The 20,318-nt window shown below is 43.4% G+C and overlaps 1 protein-coding gene across 1 annotated transcript in view; it reads right to left on the minus strand.

Moving 5' to 3' along the window:
* Nucleotides 1–20,318, minus strand: part of CDH16 (cadherin 16) — a 755,818-nt gene that overhangs the window by 158,975 nt on the left and 576,525 nt on the right. The window lies entirely within an intron of this gene.

Consider the following 20,318-nt stretch of genomic DNA (forward strand, 5'->3'; position numbering starts at 1 on the left):
AATGCAGCAGGCGCAGATTGATGACGGAGTTTTGTGAATCTAGGGGTCCGATGTATGAAAATTCAATTCACAAAAAGTGGTTTCATAGTCCGCATCAAATTTTTAGAGTGGAATCTGATTTTGCGAACTGTCCTGTATACTAATAAGGAACTGTAGGGAGGCATACACCGCCCTGCCAAATGAATTTTAAAGAGGTCAGATTGCAATTTGAGAATCACAGCGATTGGTCACCGTCACAGAGATGGTAGCCTGCTAGGGTCAGCCGACCACCATGTTTGAAATTGCCTTTAAATAAAGTAAATATCCTATTTTTAAATGCAGACCATATCCCTGAAATGAAATGGATCTGTATTAAAATAAAAATTTACTTTTTCTTAAAGGTTTGCTTGGGAGTTTTCAGTGGTTCCTTGGACCACCGCCTACTCCCTAACAACCTTTTTGGTCATTTTATATTCCCAAGGAGAAGGGGTACAAGAAAACTTCTCCCCTTTTGCCAATGAGTTACCACCCCAACTCAGGAATCAGTAATTTTTCAATGTTTTGCAGCTGGATTACGATTGTAAAACGTGGATAGATCTCATACCGATTTGCAAATTGAATGCGATGCAAACATCAAACCCCTTCCAAATTGTGAATTGGTATCCATTTCCAATGCGATTTTAAAAGCCAGTAAAAGTTTGCAGACTCCTAAAATGGGTACCCAGTAAAAATGCTGTTGCACAACATGGCTAAAAGACATTGACAAAGCAAATATCTCTTGCATCTGCAAGACTATAGGTTTTGCCAATCCTTGTTCCTAACCCAAACTGTTCCCTGCCTCTGGGGCCATTCATAGCACAAACAGGAGGGATAGTGTTATGGTGGGGCTGCTTTAATGCACTGCCACATGCATTCAATTTATATACTTTTCCAAATTAGCAATATTAGGAATATCTAGGTAACTGTCCGTGTGCCCTAATTAGGGGAAAAAGCTTATTTGAGGTACAAAATTCACCTATTTAATGCATCACAGAGTTTGCAGCTGCAAAATAGGTTAGTACCTAGCTCCTAGTCCATCAAATTAATTTATCGTAAGCAATACTATTTAACCCACTTAGCTCAATTATAGTGCTATTATTTTAAATGGATAAAAAGCCAAACGATTGAACGGTGTAGTGCAGAACCTTTTTCAACAGAGACCTATACAAATGCTCAAAGCAACAACCAAGGATGCTTAGTTGAGCTGGGGGGTGTCAACTAGTGTATCAGAGGAATATACAGGTATTGTAAGTAACGGGTTATGGAAGGTCGAGGTATGGGCCATACTGTAGCTAGAAGCAGGGCCGAACTGGCGGTAGCGGGCACCTTGTGTTTCCCGGTGGGCCGAAAGGGCGGGGGCAGATTTTGGACCGGTGGGAGCTGTTTTTGTTACTGGGGACCGGTTTTGCAGCAATGCTGCAAAATCAACCCGTTGTAACAAAAGCGCAGCAGCAGTGTTCCCGCCAGACCCCTCCACCTACTGGTCGGACGTAATTGCCAGGGCTCATTTGCGATCCCAGCTCGGCTCTGGCTAAAAGGAAAGATTCAGGGCACAAGGAAAAAGGGAAACGGCTATAAGCGAAATATATCTGACCTCTTTTAACTAGTGCTGCGGTTTTATTCTTTAATTTTTTTCACCACGAAAAAAAAAACAAGAAAAAGGAAAACATGATGCCACCTAAATGCAGTGGCCATATTACAATACAAATTTTACATTTAAAAAAATCAACTTTCTCTGATAATTATATTAGAACTTCATGGGTGCTTTCTAGCATGCAGGTGTACGTAGAAGAGGAATAGAAATAGAGAGCCTTTTTTAGTTTTGATTAATTTTAAAGGAAAATATGATTGTTATGGGTACAATGAATAGATACGCCTGACTTTGAATTACCTTCATCTCAAGAGATAGCTTAAACATACAAGGATAACTACAAAAAAAGAATGGGGGGCCGTGGCTAGCCATGAACCACGATGGCGGCACTTCTTTTAGCGCTCTGCCATCCGCCTCTGATCCCTGTTCGTCCTGGAGGTTTAAGGAGCTGGGAGCACCTGATATCTGGGCTCTGGGCTGTCTGAAATTGAGAGGAAACCCAGCGTAAATAAACTAACAGCTGCAGTGCCCCTGGGGTCTGTGGTCCAGTGGCTGAGAAGTCCTGCCTCGGGTGGATTCAATATGGCATCCGCCGGCGTTCCATCTTGGCGATCCTGGTACATGGGCCTAGTGGGATAGTTGGAGTCCTCTACGGGGAGATGGATCCTTGCCCACCTTCCTGGGTGCCCGTGAGGAGATTGAGTGGTCAACCTCACCGGAGGTGGCCCCAGGTGTTTGATGAGGCCCAAGGGTGGTGGCACTACAGAAGGTGGAGACTACACGGTTCAGACACGGTTGGGTCTAATATACAGGGGTGGATGCCTGGGAGAAAGAGGCACTGGATCCCATCTGCTGGGAAATAATCTACACGAGGCTGATAAACCTTGTTGGGGGATCCCAACTGAAAGCTGGAGGGGCAGAAGGGGGCCCCTTTGGAGGGACCATGCACGGTGCTGGGGAACAAAGCTGGTGCTGGTGGGGTCATTGGATACCCGGAACACTGAAGAGGTAGCCTGCACTGACTGAGGCAATTCAATCACACAGCTGGTGAGTGGGTTCAGAAGGAGCCAGGGGTCCTGCGGACCGCGTGTAGGCATGGGCCTGCGCACGACATTTGGATCCTGCTGGCGACACAATGGGGTACTTATAAATACACGAAATATACCGATGTCTCCTGAAGAAGAACAAATAAATACTCAAACTAGACAGAACTCTAGAGAAATATCAATAATTTTTGTGGATTCCCATCATTCACCATTCCAGGTTATGGGAATCCACAAAAATTATTGATATTTCTCTAGAGTTCTGTCTAGTTTGAGTATTTATTTGTTCTTCTTCAGGAGCCGTCGGTATATTTCGTGTATTTATAAGTTGAATATGGGGCTGTTTATCCCGATTTGTCTATAAACTGTGGCCTCTGACCCTACTCAAAGTATAGTGTTTCTTCTCCTTATTTGACACAATAGGGTAGTCTGGTGAATTAAAGCTTAAACTCCTGGGACGAATCAGAAGGATGTAGTCGCTGACACATATTAGGGTTGTTGGCTTGCCAGAAAAAGGGAAGAGTAAGGCCATGGTCTCATTTCTGGAGGGAGGGCTGTCAAAGGAGGGGGCCCCATAAGGATTGTTGAACTTTTAAGAAATGGTAATAGTGCAAAGAAGGACCTCCGCAACAGGGCCGGTAGTGGCGCGCCTGTTGCATTCTCATAATAGAAACCTGGTATTGCAGGATGTCCGAAAGGTAGTCAGGTTCCAGGTCAAGAACGCCTCAGTTGCTAGAAAAGAGCCTCCTTTCTGGATGGCAAGAAGGAGCTATGAGAGGCTGGCCTTCAGTTTATGCTCCTGGTTTCCGCATGACTCAAAGTCATAGTTGACTATCGCAACACGGTCTTTAATTAATCAAAAGAGCCTGAGAACTGGTTTAGAAATATATAGCAAGAGCTGATGCAATAGACAAGCAAGTCACCTGCTCCTGAAGCATCCTGTCTCAGGAGAAGGGAAATTGCATAATCCAAGTGGCCACCATGAGTCAGACCGAACAGGAAAAAACAGCACCACTTGAGACTTTCATGCGCTGCTGCGACAGACCGAAAATTTACACCACACTGACTCCACATTTGAGAGCCTGGGCTCTGATACTGTCCAGCAAGCAAGGATTATTACTTGAGCCCCAAATGATGCCTAGTTTGGTGATGAATCATAGTAGGTCCCTGATGAATGGAAACTATTAAGAGCTGTAAGAAATGCATGCCCTACTGCGTTGTTACTACTGTACATAATGCTGTGGCAATAATGGTTCCTCCTAGTTAAAAGATGATGTGACAAAGCTTCTGGCTTGATAATCCTGGTATAATCCTATCAGTGGGAATGAGAGGCAGAGTAGACTAGTACAAAATCACCCACGCTGCCAACCATCAAAACCCCCTTGACTGTTAGAGTTGTACTAGCTTTGGTCTAGGTTAATGTTAAATTTGCAGTTTATTGGACAGATGGCTGCTGCCAATCTGACCTGGGGATGGGGAGTTGCAGACTTTTGTTGTGTGCAAACCCAGTTTCATTGCTGCACTCATACTATATACTCCACTGAGGTGCAGAGCCACAACCTTAAGAAGTAGGTGCCTGACACCGGATAGCACAGGAGGCTTCCAGTTTCTTGGATGAGGTGGGTGTAACAAGAAGATACAATTACACCACACACAATGACCACAAGTATAACTAAATATTAATCCCTTACCTGGAAAGTGAGAGGCATGGGATTTGCTGGCAAATCTTACAAGATTCTGTGGTTTTGAGTCGTAGAAGTGTGGATGTAGCCCTTCTTCGGGAGTATCACTTGGCGAGAGGAGAAGTGGCCAAACTGTAAAGGAGATGGAGGGGCCAGGTTTCGTCAGGGGGCACACTATGTAAAGCTGGGAAAACCACTGGATGGCAAAAGTGTTTGCATAGATAAAGAGGGATACTATGTCTTCCTTCAAGGGAAACGTAATGGCGTACACCTGGGGAGGCCTGTTGCTTTAGGTGAGTTGTGTCATCTTGTTTTCAGGGGAGCCAAGGATATCTGAAGCAATGAGACCAAGGATTACAAAGGTCTGAGTGTCAAAGACATAATAATACAGGGTGAGAATATATGATTCAGGTACTTGTACAGGGGTGTAAAATGGGCCAGATAGGTAGGGGGTTGCAATGAGGTTGGGGTAATCAGGTAAGATATGCCCAGTGTCAGTTTATGGTAGATTGTGAATGAGAGAGGACCAGGATCAGGCAGGGCATTCAAGTATGAGGATGGCAGCAATATGACAGTAGTGAAAAACAAATGTAAGAATTTTTCACTTCCAGGACATGTAAAACTTAAACCTAAATGTCCAACTTTTTAAATACACTACTCCGTATCTTTCAGCTGTCCAGGGCTTATCCGGGGTGACTTATAAGCATTAAAAGGAAAGTTTGAGCCTGGCAAAAGTTTTATTTTGCCATGTCGAAATGGCAGTTTGAAACCGCACACAATCGCAGACCAGGCATGTTTAAATGGCTACTTAACTGGGTGGCACCATAAGTGATTCAGCATTCCATCCATCATTTGTTGCCGCAGCACTTTTTGCTCTAAGTGGAATGAGGGTTCCAGGATGCTTGTTTCCGGTCCAGGAAGGACCTGCCTTGGCAGTTTGGGATGGACTGATCCCATGAGGTGCAGGGTCAAGACTGATTTGCATATGGTCGGGTCCAACTGAGGTGGCCATAGTGAGCATAAGAATAACAGATATAACCAAGATCTCTAGACTGGGGGGGTGAATGTTTGATTGACTCAGCATTCCATCCATCATTTGTTGCCATGGCACCTTTTTCCATAAGTGGGATGGGTATGCCCAGACATAGGTCCCTTGCTCGCTGTGCCACTGGGTTCAAGCTATCCCAGCTGATGAGGGGTAATACCCCATAACCGGCCCCAGGAGGCTTATTTTCCGGTCCAGGGAGCACCTGGTTTAACAGTTCAGGCAGGACTGTTCCCATGAGGAACAGGGTAAAGAATGATTTTCATATGGCTGGGTCTAAACTGGGGTGGAGTAGGGAGCAAAAGAACAATGGATTTAATCCAGATCTCTTGAATGGGGTGAATGTTTGATTGATTCAGCATTCCGCCTGTCATTTCTTGCCGCAGCGCACTCCTACTAGTAGCATTTCATTTACAGGTCCTGGGCACATGTAGCACCACTTTACTAGGAACTTACAAGTAAATTCAATATGCCAATTGGATGAGGCCATTTCCACCATGTTTAAAGGAGAGAGCACAAGCAGTTTAGCACTGGTTAACAGTGGTAAAGTACACAGAGACCTAAAAGCCAACATAAATGAGGTTCAGAAAACAGGAGAGTGAAGGCAAAAAGTCTGGGGATGACCCTGTAGAAAGGGCCACGTTCAACAATGGGTATCTATAGTTTACAGTTTGCTTGCAGCTGATTTCCAAATTTCCAAAATGCAATGCATCCAGTTTATCACCTGTGGGCACACTGAACCAATAAAAACCCATACATTTATTATATCTTCACACTTGGGAGACCCAGAGAAAAAAAAACATTAGGGGTCAAGTGTTAGCAGGGATATGTTCCTGGGCAAAGTAAACTAGAGGGAATTCCCATGTTTTGAAATCGAAATTATTAAAAATCTGACAAATATCATGTTCAGAGTGTTTTACTGGCAAGCCAGTCTCTGCAAGGCAGGTCTGACTTTAACCAATACATTGGGTAGTGTGTACAGAATTAGAAGACAGATTGGTTTTGTACTTTCCACTTATAATCCTGAGCTTGATAATTGTCGCCAAATAAACAGTGCACCCCAGTGATTCTGCCAAACATCTGTGATATGCGCTAATATTACATAATTGTTTGTGCAGACTACATTCCTTAGGAAACCCACACATAGTTGGTACTACTGCAACACTTCAGACATTCCTGGCAGCATTTTGTTAGTTAGTGTTCCAGGATTTATGTTTGTTCTTTTGAGAAATGAAACTAAATATTCAGTAAATGTCTTTAAAAAATGAAAATCCCTCTGCATTTTTCATTATATTTTCAGGCTGCAATGAAATACTGTAGAACGGTTTGCACCAATTTACAGCCTTGAATCTATGGAAAACCCCATATAGGTTGTATGGGTGTATGAACAACGTATTGCCGATTTTATTAAGAAAGCTCTGGCCAGAGGAGTGCAAACACCCTGGCAGTAAAAGGGTTAAGGCAAAGGAAGGGCAGGGAAATAAACATCAGGGAAGTAGAGAAAATTACTCAAACTGGTGCCAGTCTGGACATAGTGTGGGAAGGCAGAACAAGAAGTGGGTGAGATTTAGGAATACGGAATATAAATGTATTAGTTAGACCTGCTAATAACGTTGGGTTCATGAGAGTGGGAGGGAACTATAAAATACTTAAGGGGTGGGCAATAAATAGGGTTGCCACCTTTCCCATAGTAAAATACTGGCCAACTGTTAACATTTTAAGAGTCAGCAAAAGGCCCGAACATGATTCTTAAGCAGAGCTTTACATGAAATAGCCTATATTCAAGTTTAACATTTCCTTTCTGTATTTATTTACTCTAATTAGCAGTAGTGGCAGCTGGTAGAGGGCGGTGGCGGGGCGGGGAGGGTGGGTGTGAGGTGTTATGAAATAAATAAATAAGAATCCTTACCTGCTGTTCGCCATCACCAGATGCCACCTCTATTCGAAGGAACCAGGAACAGGAAGCACCGAGGTTTCCAGACTCCCTTGACCAATCACAACTCTGCTGATAACAGCGTTGTGGAGCTAAGAGAGGGAAAAGGAGCCTGGTATTGTTCTCCTCCCAGGCTATAATGCAACCTGGGTGGTGAACATGCAAAGTGCGCATGCCTGGTTTGGCCAGACCAAGACGGTCAGCCAAACAGTCATGCGCACTTTAGGTGCAGCACCAGCCATTCTTCCTCCCCGACGTCAAACAGTCTAGGGTCAATAAGGCAGCTGTAGAACACGTTTTAAAAGTATTTTCTTTTTCCATTTACTGTTTTCATTTTGTACCGAAAAGAAGGAAAAGTACCAGGTGTTTTTCCCAGTTTTGAACCGTCGGGAACCTTAAAATACTAGTCTTTCAAACCAATTTATTTGATTAATAAAAATCATAAAAGTACAAATACAAAACACAGGACAATACAATACAATACTAGTCATATCTTTATAAAACCGGCCACGTGGCAACCCTAGCAATATAGAGTACGGAGTTCCTCAGTGAGTCATGGAACACAATGGAAGGGGATGTGGGATGAAAGGTTGGTTGGAAGTCCTCTATGGAGGGGAATTACTCCTTTCGGAACTAGGGCCCTCACACACCCAGCAGGCTAGGTGTCATGATTCATCATATGGGCCTGCTCCTCGTCGGGTCAGCGCTGCAGTACCCGATGGGCACCCATAAAGGGGCACTTTAGCGGAGATCTTTTGTTCCTTGCCGTATAGGTGCTGTGGGTGTAAGGGACCTAGTGTGTGTAGATGTAATAGTGGAATGTGCAGAGTAAAATAGGGGTTGGATTCCTCTAAATAACTTTATTCAGGGAAGATCCTAGCCTGCTTAAAAAGAATACAGGAGAGGCGACAATCTGGCTACAATGTGTCAGAAATGCGCTCTACTCTTAGGTGGTCGACTGATAGTCATGAATGATCTGTGGCGATTCCTCAGGACTGTGTATGAAAAACTATCTACAACTAGTGGTAATGTGTGCAACTAAAAACCATACAGTGGTTCTACGGGAACTGTACCCGCAGGTAAGAAGCCAGTCTATGGAGGGAACATATTTAGAAAAATATCATATATTATTTGTGCATTGATCATCATACATCAGACAACAATTCATTAAGCATGTCCATGACCTCGATATAGATCAGCTACGGATGATCACTGTAGCTCGATACTTCTAGTTATCAAACGTGTTGAATAAAAGTGTGAGGGTGTGTGAGGGCCCTAGTTCCGAAAAGAGGAATTCCCCTCCATAGAGTACTTCCAACCAGCCTTTCATCACACATCCCCTTCCATTGTGTTACATGACCCACTGAGGAACTCTTTACTCTATTTTTTCACAGTATATTAGGGCATGTACGTTTGGACCTCCGCAAAAGCCCACTGTCCCCCTTTTCTTGACTGAATCCTAGTAATACCCTGCAAGCACTGGTCACTGTTTGTGAAAAGCTGGACTCTTTTGTCCGATTCTCTTGTGCACGCTTTCTCTGAAGTTGTTACCTCTTGGTCCCTGCTGATGGCTGAAGCAACTGCTAAATGACTTTCTCTCCTTACAGCCTGTTGCTTGAAAGTATTTGTTTTCCCTGTAGTAACGCACTCACTCCATTTCCTAGCCACCCAGAGCCCGATCAGTGAAAGAACTAGGCCTCAGCAGACTCCAAGTGCGTCATGTCTTATCTTTGACAGGTTAGACCCAGGAGGCAGGAGGAGTCCTACGTTTTACAAGGGCATCACTTCAAGTGACACCCACAGGAAAGCACAGGCTGATCATCACTTTGCGGAAATATAAACGCACGCACAGTTCCTGGCATGGCGAATAACAGACATGCGGAACCCGTTGACATACACGCAAGACTATTATAAACACACTTTTGCAAACACTGCACTACACTATTTCTATCACGCCTGCCAATTTTCGCCGACACATAGCCAAGGGTGAGAGCACTTCTGTGTACTGCTATGATCAGTCAGTGACCTGGTACTCTGATACTTGAGGGGTAAGGTTAATAAAAAAAAATATTGCATTTACTGTCTTTCAGTTTGTTTCATGCAACAAATTCTCTGCATTAAAGTTGTTGGCAAATCACTCAGTGTTGTGTGTGTTTGTGGGGGGCGGTGACTACTTACCCCATTTTAGTGATCCAGTCTACATTCTTCTGTCTGATAAGGTGCCACGTGTATGAAACAATTTTGCCTTTGCAAACGGTGCAAACTGCAAAATTCTTGCGTATGTGAATACAAAAAAGCCTTACATGAGGTAAGAAAGGTTTTGCAGTCCCAATTTGAGGTAATCACAAAAATTGTGATTACATAAAATTGCGACTACAAATAAGGAATCGCAAATTATGAGTTCCTTAGCACAGGTACCAAGCATTTTCTAAATGGAAATAGAGCATTTAGTTAAATGCTTTTACCATCGACGTCAAGTCAATAGTAACCATGTGCAAATTTGGAAAAATGCATTTTTTAAAGTGCCATGTAGCCCACACATGCACCTAAAGCATGTGTTCACTTAACATGTTCACATTTTCCTTTTTGCAGTGCTTTAGGGTGGCGTTAGGTCCCTGGGCACCCTTGGCTTTGCATTAGCTAATTTGAGATGACCAAATATGTAATAGTGATTACCTATTTACCATATCGGTAATATTAAGGAATCACTTTCGATGATTTCGATGATTCCCTACATTAAATAGCATTTTGCAATTTGGTAAAAATCGCTATTTGGTAATTGTAAAAAGTTCTTTCAATACATGTGGCCCAAAGTGACATAGAAGGATTTTTAGGTGGATAGAATCCCTGTTCCCCCCCATATCGCTCGTTTCTTCAACCCTCTCAAAGTTTATGCCACTGAATGTGCCCTTGTCCCTCTGGTTGGGAATCTTGTGAGCCTTAGCACTTCGCAAATTTATAAGAAATTACAGTTTATTTGATGTAAAATGCATTCAGAGTTGTTTGATATCTGATATTCAACACCTGTCTTAGACAAAGTTCCAATAGATCCCTTGGCAGAGAACTTTAATCCTTGATTCTTGTGGTTTCTGATATCCACGTGCATTAATGTTTTAGGAGGGTGGATAATTAAAAAAAAATATTTGTATGCAATGAGGCCACATATATCTTTCATTTGCTGCACACAAAACAATCTTTATTTTTCATTTCTGTATGCATCGTGAGGGATATGATGCCTTTGACAATGATCCAAACGTGTTTGATTGCATCACCAGACATGTGTTTGACACTACTGCAAACAAAGCACTGGGGTTTTTACAAAGCTTATTGTTGTCCGATTAAATACATTTTTGGTCCCAATGTAGGCTTGTTTGGCTGGAGGGGGTTCATGCTTCTTTATAATCCTTATTGTAACCAAGCCACAATCTTAAGGAGACTGATTCCGGTAAAGCATAGACACCAGAACATATTAACTCTGCAAACATGTCAAGCGTGCTTCCTTCCTTGGGTGGGAGACTATTGACATCATATTGCTTGTGACTGAGGAAGCTGCCAGTCGCGCCTTCTGCCCACCCTTCCCCCTGCCAGCACTCATTCCTTCGATCTCCAGCATTCTCTTTAGTATGTGGACCTATGGACTCCTGAACCTCGCAGTTTTTTACTTGAGGACGAGAGTGGAGGAGTAAGCTCTGGGCAGTAGCTTTCCTGCCAATGCTGTTAAGAGAGTGTCGGCGGGTAGGCCCTTTAGTGGCTTTATATTCCTGGTGCCATTCATTTCAGCAGACATTTTCGAGGATCCAAGGTGTCCAATAAGTGGGCATAGCTGGGCAAAAAAGGCAAAACTTGATGCTACTTTTGAGACTCTCATCATCTCCTGAATGTGGAGTGCAGTTCGTCTGCACATCCTTTCTAGAGGCAGGGTAAGTTTACTGGTTTTCTGGCATATGAGGGGGTAATTGTTCTTCAGATTTTATTTGAACTTTGTGGACAAATTACTTTAATTGCTACTAGAACTATTTAGTTAAATAGAAGTTGGGGATTATGTGATGACTATATTAGTTAATCTAGAAGCATAGAGAACAATATTTTTAAGTGACGAGCATTTATTATGAACTTTGCTTGCATCTAGCTTGATTTTGATGGTCTCATGCCAAAATGATCTTAAATGGTGATTTTAACTTAAAACTGGTCCTGAGTGAGATTAATCAATTATGCTTTTCTTTCTTGAAGCTTAACATGTCCCTGAATCGCAATGCAATCCCATTTATAAAAACATCCTGACATCTTTGTTTACTGATATTCTGATGAAGAATGGAAAATGTAATGATCAACCAACTGATCATGTCTCTATGATGTCTGATCTGACTATACATAATGATATCTTTAAACTTGTTAAGAGGTAGAAAGTGGTTACTATCCACAACATCTGAAATGTATTTTAACAACAAACAAAATCTACAGCAGTTTAGATTCTAGACTTATCCGCTGAGCTGCCGCAAAATGTACTTACTAGATATTCCAAGTCTTCAGTTTCTAAGATTAAACAGATCAAGTATAAGATAAAATGTCCTCCATCTTTTTTATTGGATTCTTTACTGTAATAGTATTGCTCATTTAGGTCAGTATTTGAATAGCTGTTTTAAAAAAAATTGGCATGTCATTAAACATTAAAGTTAGATTCTGCTAGGAAATATTATAGATCCTTAAGTAAATGTAAACAACCTAATGGATCTCAAAAACGTCCTAGCAGAATTTAACTTTAACGTTTAATGAGATGCCATTGTTTTCATGAAAGAGACGATCTCCATTTAATGTTTACCTATTAGGACTCAGAATTGACCCACTCATATATATATAATATAATATAATATGATATAATATTATATAGACATAAACAAAGTTCAATAAAGCGATCACTCAGAGGTAGTGTACTCATCAGTTGATGGATTAAACCATCCACTAATGAGTACACTACCTCTGAGTGATCACTTTATTGAACTTTGTTTGTGGTAACTCTGTCCGGCTACAGCGATCTTCCGCCTTGGGGGTGGGGAGACAGAAGAATCAAAGCTTTCTTAAATATATATATATATATATACACACACACACACACGCACACACACACACACACACACACACACACACACACACACACACACACACACACACACACATATATATATATAAAAATATACGCATGCATATATATATATACATATATATATATATATATATATATATATATATATATATATATATATATATATATATATATATATATATATATATATATATATATATCTGACTACATTGTGCAATATTGAAAGGGTCAGTTTAAGGAAATAGCCAGAAATATAATGTTTGCCTGCATTTATTTCAAGCAATTACTCATTCATAAATTGAAGGGATTGCTGAACAGATGAAGTTGTCTGAGGCACCTACCCCCGACAGCCAATCTGGAATTATATTTGGGTATAATAGTGGTTGGTGGGATCTGCAGTGGTGGCCTTTTGTAGATGGATTTTAAAATATGGTTTAATTTGATCGTTTTGATTTGGTACAATTCTAAATATATTTTTAGAAAAGGGAACTAAGAGAGACTCATGATATAGATTAATTTCTTTGATGGATTTGAACTCAGAAATGTTCTTAACATTTGTTTGAATAGTGTACACATGAGCAGAGCGCGAGAAACTAATCCCAGTAGAAGAAGCAGGATCAAGCTTATTTTTTAAAGGAGGTAGCTAAGCAACCTTTTTGTAAAATCAACTGTTGCTTTAGCTGGCGTGTAGACTTTAAAGCCAGATTTGATTCCATAGAGTGTAGTCTTCTATGAGAAAAAGTAAGAATCTTAAAAATGCCATCTGGACTGCTGTGTGTAATTCAAATACTGCACAGTATTGTTTTGGGTAAAACAATAACTATCGTTAATTGTTTGTTTATCTAATATATTTAGTACCAAAATGGCTGTGTCTTAGCACCATTATTATTTAACTTATCTATTTCTGATCTCCAAAATGCAATTAGTAATTTTAAAAAATTATCATCATTTGATGATTTCCCTCAATATCTGCTCTATCTGTTCTGATGGATTTAGAACTCTGTTCAACTTACCCCTGCTAAACAGGAGTAATGTGTCAATGCTCCTCACTTTCAAAATGGTTATGAAGCCTTACCAATAATTGCCATATGTAACTTGTCTATAAGTCCTTAGTGTATGGCATAGAAAGTCTACCCAGGACCTAGAAGGTTAATGCCAATTGTGGGGTTCAACACTGTTAGACCTGGCATATTTTGGTGTAGTTTCCCAGTCTTTTTGCTTGTGACCTCCAGTTTTTGATGTGTGCTGAGCTTTGTTTTTGCTGGTTCTAGGACTATGGGCACTGTTGGAACTGGCCCTTCTTGCAGGGTCATCCTCAAACTTTTTGCTTCTTCCTCCCTTATTTTTCCTGACCCGCGGCTGTTGGCAATAGGACTCTGCGCACTTTACCACCGCTAATCAGTGCTAAAGTGCATATGCTCCCTGTGTAAATTGTTATTCTGATTGAATATACATGTTTGGCATATTTGTATCACCATGAAGTCCCTAGTAAAGTGCACTGGGTGTGCCAGGGCTGGTGATGACAAATGCTACTGGTGGGCCTGCAGCACTGATTGTGCCACCCACAGGAGTAGCTCTAAAATGGTGTCTCAGGCCTGCCACTGCAGTGCCTATGGGCAGTTTAGAACTGCCATGTCCTCCTGGTCAGTGTCCCCACTGACCAGGTCTAACCCTTCCCTTTTCGTGCACATCAGCCACCCCTATGGAAGGCCCATGGTACCCCCCTGGGCAGGGTGCAGTGTATGTGAAAGGTAGAGCATGTACTGGTGCAGGTAACATGTTCTGGTAGTGAATTACAGCCATTTTCGTTTTTCACTACTGTAAGGCTATCTTGCTCCATAGGTTAACATGGGGGATGCTGGCTACAGTGGTTAACAGCATTTCTTCCCATAGGAACAAGATAGGACATAAGTATCTAGTATCCCTGAACTCAGAATTTAATAACACATCTTTTAGGAAAGGTTGTTTTTAAATCCTGTGTTTGAGAACAGCCCTTTTAGAAAGTTGCTGTTCTCTTGTCTGACCCTTCTGTGTACCTGGGCCTGTTTGTGTATTGACTGTCTGGTTTGAGAGTGACAGGGGCTGGGGAATTCCCCAGGAGGGAATTCCCCTGGATGAGTCAGCACTAGGCTGAATGACTGCATTTGCAACTGGAGTAGTGGGAGGAGTTAGCACCAGGGCTGAATAGGGCTGTGCCTGCCTTCCACAATGCTGGCTCCACCCCCCTGCTGGGCGGCTGAGGACCCTGCCCCTCACTCTGAAAGGAAAGAAGCATCCAGCAAAACAAAGTGCTCAGGATCCACCCAGAACTGGTTCAGACCGGGCTCAGGGCCCACATGCACCAAGAGAACAAAGACTTTAGGGGTATAAGTACAGGACCCCTGACAACAGAAAATTAGATCATCCTGGAAATCAAGAAGGAACCTCTGCCAAGGAGAAAGCTGAAACTGAAGAAGGAAGATTGTCCTGCTGTTGCTCTGCTGGACTGACCTGTTGCTTTGCTGCCAAGGAGAGGGGAAGGACTTTGCTGCCGAGCTGTGTCCCCTGTCTTAAAGGAATCTCCAAGGGCCTGAGAAGAGCTGGCTCCCTGTTTTGAAGTCCCAGGAACAAAAGGACTTCACCCCCAGCTTCCCTGAACTCTGCTGAGAGAGTTCTGTCCTTCCTATAGTGTTTGATCCAGTTGTGGGGCCTCTGGAAGTTGTACCTGAGCTGGGAAGCTTGAAACTGAGCTTGAGTGACTTTTGAACTTGAAAAGTGTCGCATCGCTCGCTTGCGGAGCGCATCCCCGACAGTGCGAGAAGTTTCCCGCCGCTACGGAGGTCGAGATCGTCGCAGCGCCTGACGCCGCTGCCAGAGACGTCGCATCCTTCATTTGCGGGACGCACCAGACCGGTGCGGGAGAATCGAACATCGCTGCGAGTATCGTCGCAGAGCCTGTCGTCGCTGGGTGAGATCACCGCACCGCTTGCTTGCGGACTGCATCACGTCGCTGCGAGCATCGTCGCAGAATCAACACATCGAGGAGCTGCAAGAGAGAGGATCCCCGCTGGACCGCACATCGTCGCCCCGGAGATCGTCGCAGCCCCTACGAGATCGTCGCATCGTGCCTTTGCGAGAACAGACTTCCTACGGAACCTACGCACCGGAATCCATACACGTGGCCTTCCTCCCCATACAGACCGGATTCGTCGCAACACGCCCGCTGCTGCAGCGGGGCTGTCGCAAACGCCTCCCCAGGGTCTCAGGAGCAACGCATCGCTTGTTTTTCACCGCACCAGCTTCTGCTTTTGGAACTTTGTTGCAACTAAAAGGTACTGTGAGTAAACGTGACGCAACTGTGAACTTTTCACGCATCAGTAGAGAATTCTATCGCAACGTAAAGAATTTTAACGCAACCTTAAGAACTCTTTTTGAAACCATATTCTTGAACTGTGTATGTTGGATTTTTGTCGTTTTGGTCTTGTGTAGTTTAGATTAAAAAATACCTTTATTTTTCTAAACTGTTGTGGAGTCAGTTTGTGGTGTTTTCACTGTGTTACTGTGAGTGTTGGTACAAATACTTTACGCATTGCCTCTGGTTAGCCTAGACTGCTCGTGCCAAGATACCTAGAGGGTGAGCAGGGGTTATCTCAGAGGGTTATCTCCTTGCCCTGACTAGAAGCAAGGGTCCCTATTTGGACAGTGGTACCTACCTATGCCAACTAGAGACCCCCAGATCTAACAGGCACTATGCTTATCAGTGCTAAAATACAAGTGCTCTATGTCTAAAGTATGTTGGTAATTGATTTCTCCATGATTGGCATATTTGATTTACTAGTAGATCCCTAGTACAGTGCACCATGTGTGCCCAGAACCTGTAAATCAAATGCTACTAGTAGGCTTGCGCTTTGTTCGCCCTAAGTGTGGCAGGGTATGCTCAGACGTGAGTCCCTTGTTCACTTGGCCACTGGATTCAAGATAGCCTGGCTGATGAGGATTATGAATCCGAAACCGGTCCCAGGATGCTTGTTTCCGGTCCAGGGAAGACATGGCTTGGCAGTTCGGGCTGGACTGTTCCCATGAGGCACAGGGTCAGACTGATTTGCATATAGCAATGTCTGAACTGGGTGGCTGAGTGAACTAAAGAATGGTGATGGATTAAACCCAGATCAGTTGACTGGGGGTGAGTGTTTGATTTGCTCAAACGCTCCGTCCATCATCCCCTTTTGTATCGCTTTGTTCGCCCTAAGTGTGGCAGGGTATGCTCAGACGTGAGTCCCTTGTTCACTTGGCCACTGGATTCAAGATAGCCTGGCTGATGAGGATTATGAATCCGAAACCGGTCCCAGGATGCTTGTTTCCGGTCCAGGGAAGACATGGCTTGGCAGTTCGGGCTGGACTGTTCCCATGAGGCACAGGGTCAGACTGATTTGCATATAGCAATGTCTGAACTGGGGTGGCTGAGTGAACTAAAGAATGGTGATGGATTAAACCCAGATCAGTTGACTGGGGGTGAGTGTTTGATTTGCTCAAACGCTCCGTCCATCATCCCCTTTTGTATTGCTTTGCTCGCCCTAAGTGTGGCAGGGTATGCTCAGACGTGAGTCCCTTGTTCACTTGGCCACTGGATTCAAGATGTCCGTGACAGCATGGAAATGATTAATCTCGTGGAACATCTTCCCTATGACCCCAACAACCAAACACTTTGCACGCTAGACGTAGAGTCGCTCTACACTAATATCCCGCAGGGAGCGGCTCTACTGGTCATAGAACGAATACTAGACTCCAGACCCAGACCACACAGGGTACCTACGTTGTTTATCTTACAATTGCTAGAACTCTGCCTTACCAGAAACTTCTTTATTTTTGACGGGACATTCTACCAACAGATTAAGGGATGCTCGATGGGAGCTATTTTTGCTCCCCATCTGGCTATTCTTTACATGGATGCGCTTGAAACAAGCGCAATCCTGGCCGACACAAATCCATTCAGATCCAGCATTGGTATGTGGCGCCGGTACATAGACGATATTTTTCTGATTTGGAACTCTGAGGGAGAAGGCCTTAACTCGTTTTTGCACTGGCTAAACAATAATTGTGACAGTCTGCAGTTTACTCTGTCAAGCCATAAAACAGAGATCCCATTCCTGGATCTGTTGATTTACTATGAGGCGGGTGAGCTTCTCACTCGACTGTATAGGAAACCAACTGAGCGGAACACATTACTCAGGTACAATAGTAATCACCCTAAAGCCCTGAAAGACTCTCTTCCGTACTCACAGTTCCTTCGGATTAGAAGGAATTGCTCCGCTAAGACTGATTACTTTAAAGAGGCAGCGACCCTGTGCTCAAAACTCAAAGCCAGGGGGTATCCAAGCAGGTTAGTACGTAATGCCTCTAAACGTGCATGGTATTGCCCCAGAGAGGTCCTTCTCCAGCCAAAAACCAGGCCCAGTACAGGCAGGATTGCCTGTGTCACAACCTTTTCCCCGATCTCTGACAAAATTCGTAAAACAATCCTACGTCACTGGCCAACCTTGAATGCTGGACAACTGGCCTTTGAAAAACCCCTATTTGCCTTCAAGAAAAGCAGAAATATAAAAGATCACTTGGTACGAGCAGCCTTGCCTGCGCAACCCCCGACAGGCACAATTGAGTCTAGCTGGGGCCTGCCACCAATTAGGGGGCATGTGAAATGTGGTAATTGTATTGTTTGTAATTTGACACTGGAGGGGTGCACATTTAGTCACAATAACATCACAGTTGATTTAAAAGACTTCACAAATTGTAATAGTCATAATTTGATTTATGCGATTCTTTGTCCATGCCCGCGAATGTATGTGGGCCAAACGACCCAAAAAATAAGGACCAGAATAAGTCAGCACCGAAGCCGCATTAGGTGTGGCACCCCAAATGCACCCCTTGTTGAACACTATGCAAGTATGAAGCATACAGCGGATGACCTTCAATGGACAGTCCTGAAATCAATCAAACTACCACAGAGGGGTGGCAACCTACAGCAGTTGTTAAACCGTGAAGAGTTGAAATCCATCATTCAATTCAATACAATTAGGACTGGTCTCAATCGAAGTGAGGACTGGACTACGCTACTCTGATTGAACTATTAACAAAGAATTCATGAGATAACACAGTAATGACAAAAAACCCCTCGGTTTAACATTGGACATTGATACTCCAGCACACCATGACGTACTGTAAATATTAATATGTTCGGCGTGAAGTGAATTTACTGACTAGTTGTGTGGTAATGTGTTGTTATATTTTTACTTAGTCACCATTTTTAAGTTTCACTTTGGCACTATCACTTCGTTTTCACTGGCACCCCTGGCCCTTATTTAGCCATTACAAAATGGCCCCCGTATTAGACAGCACCACCCTTAAGGTTGAGCACCCGTGGTTAAGGTCATGTGACCCGCGGGACGTGCTATGATCTCGGCGCGCTCCTGCAGTCCACTGACTTGCATTCGGCACCGACCGAGGAGCAACGGGAAGACGAGTCCTCATCAGGACTGAGTAAGTAATTGTTGAGATATGACCCGCAATGCTGCGATATGACCCGCCCGATGGCCGCCACTGATGTACTACTTTTTACCTTGCAGCGTCCAAATCCCCATTGTTGGGATCCCATGTGTATGGTCCATGATACCTACACTTAAATCTCATCTTATTTTATTCAAAATACACTCCGGCTGATTTGCCGACCTGAGGTAAGCTTCACCGCCGCAGCCCTGAGCCACAGAGCTTGCCCCGCAGCCCGCTATTAAACGCGTGTCTCGTTTTTACTAAATGCGCCTTTCTGGTTTCAGCGCCACTTCCGCGTATGGAAACGACCGATACGGTGAAAGTATCCTGACTCACCTATTGCGTCCGGACCCCCGAAGAAACCGCCTTTTCATTTCTCTTCTTGGTACGTTATCGGCGGGGAGCCCCATTATTTATGTAATTAGGTTCTGCTCTATTGTCCCCCCCTTCTTTAAGAAAAACGTGGGTTTACCCTTTTGACTTTTGACATTAGCAGGCTGTTTCTGAGGTTATCACACGGCCCACCACACTCGCAGTTTAGGCCACCCATGACCTCACTCCACGCAACTGCCCCATCAATGACACTTCTTAGTCACAATCCCCATACCAAGTAGCCCATTGCCCAAATGGTACACAATCACGTCATTTCACGCACGTCACTGCGATTCCGAGGAACTTGTGAATGCTGTAAGTTGATTTTTGAAGAAGTCACATTCACCATGCACTTGGCCACACACTGCGATTCCGATACATATGTGACATGTGTCTGCAAACTATTCTTGAGTTTTTTTAAAAAATATATCTTTTCTTTTCGTCTCTCCTGAACAGGCTTCTTTTACAATCAGGCATGTTTTGTTCATTATAAATGTCCTGATGATGATCCCATGTATCGTTTTGAGCAATAGGGATCGAAACGTCGACACCCATGAGTGGTTTCATATTGATAACATTGACCAATAAGATTGTTTATGTTCCACTCCAGGCGATACTGTGATTGATCATTTACCTAAATACAGTACCCTGTCTTTGCTCTCGCTCTTTGCCTGATAGACACCCCTTTCACCCTTATGCTATCTTTCTGTTTCCTTCTTTTCATGTACGACACAGGCTTGTGTCTTGTGATTACGAATTGATTACTGAATTGAACATTGTTTCTTTATAAAATAAAATCCTTTCCCGGCTGGGTTTGGAAATTTTATAACGTGTATAGTTTTCCATTGTGTTTCTATACAACATTGGTGTGTTGATTTCAAAATAAGCTAAGAACCGTTTTGTTCACTATAACTGGATTCAAGATAGCCTGGCTGATGAGGATTATGAATCCGAAACCGGTCCCAGGATGCTTGTTTCCGGTCCAGGGAAGACATGGCTTGGCAGTTCGGG

Source organism: Lissotriton helveticus, chromosome 12 (genome assembly GCF_964261635.1).
Source record: "Lissotriton helveticus chromosome 12, aLisHel1.1, whole genome shotgun sequence".
Lineage (NCBI taxonomy): Eukaryota > Metazoa > Chordata > Amphibia > Caudata > Salamandridae > Lissotriton > Lissotriton helveticus.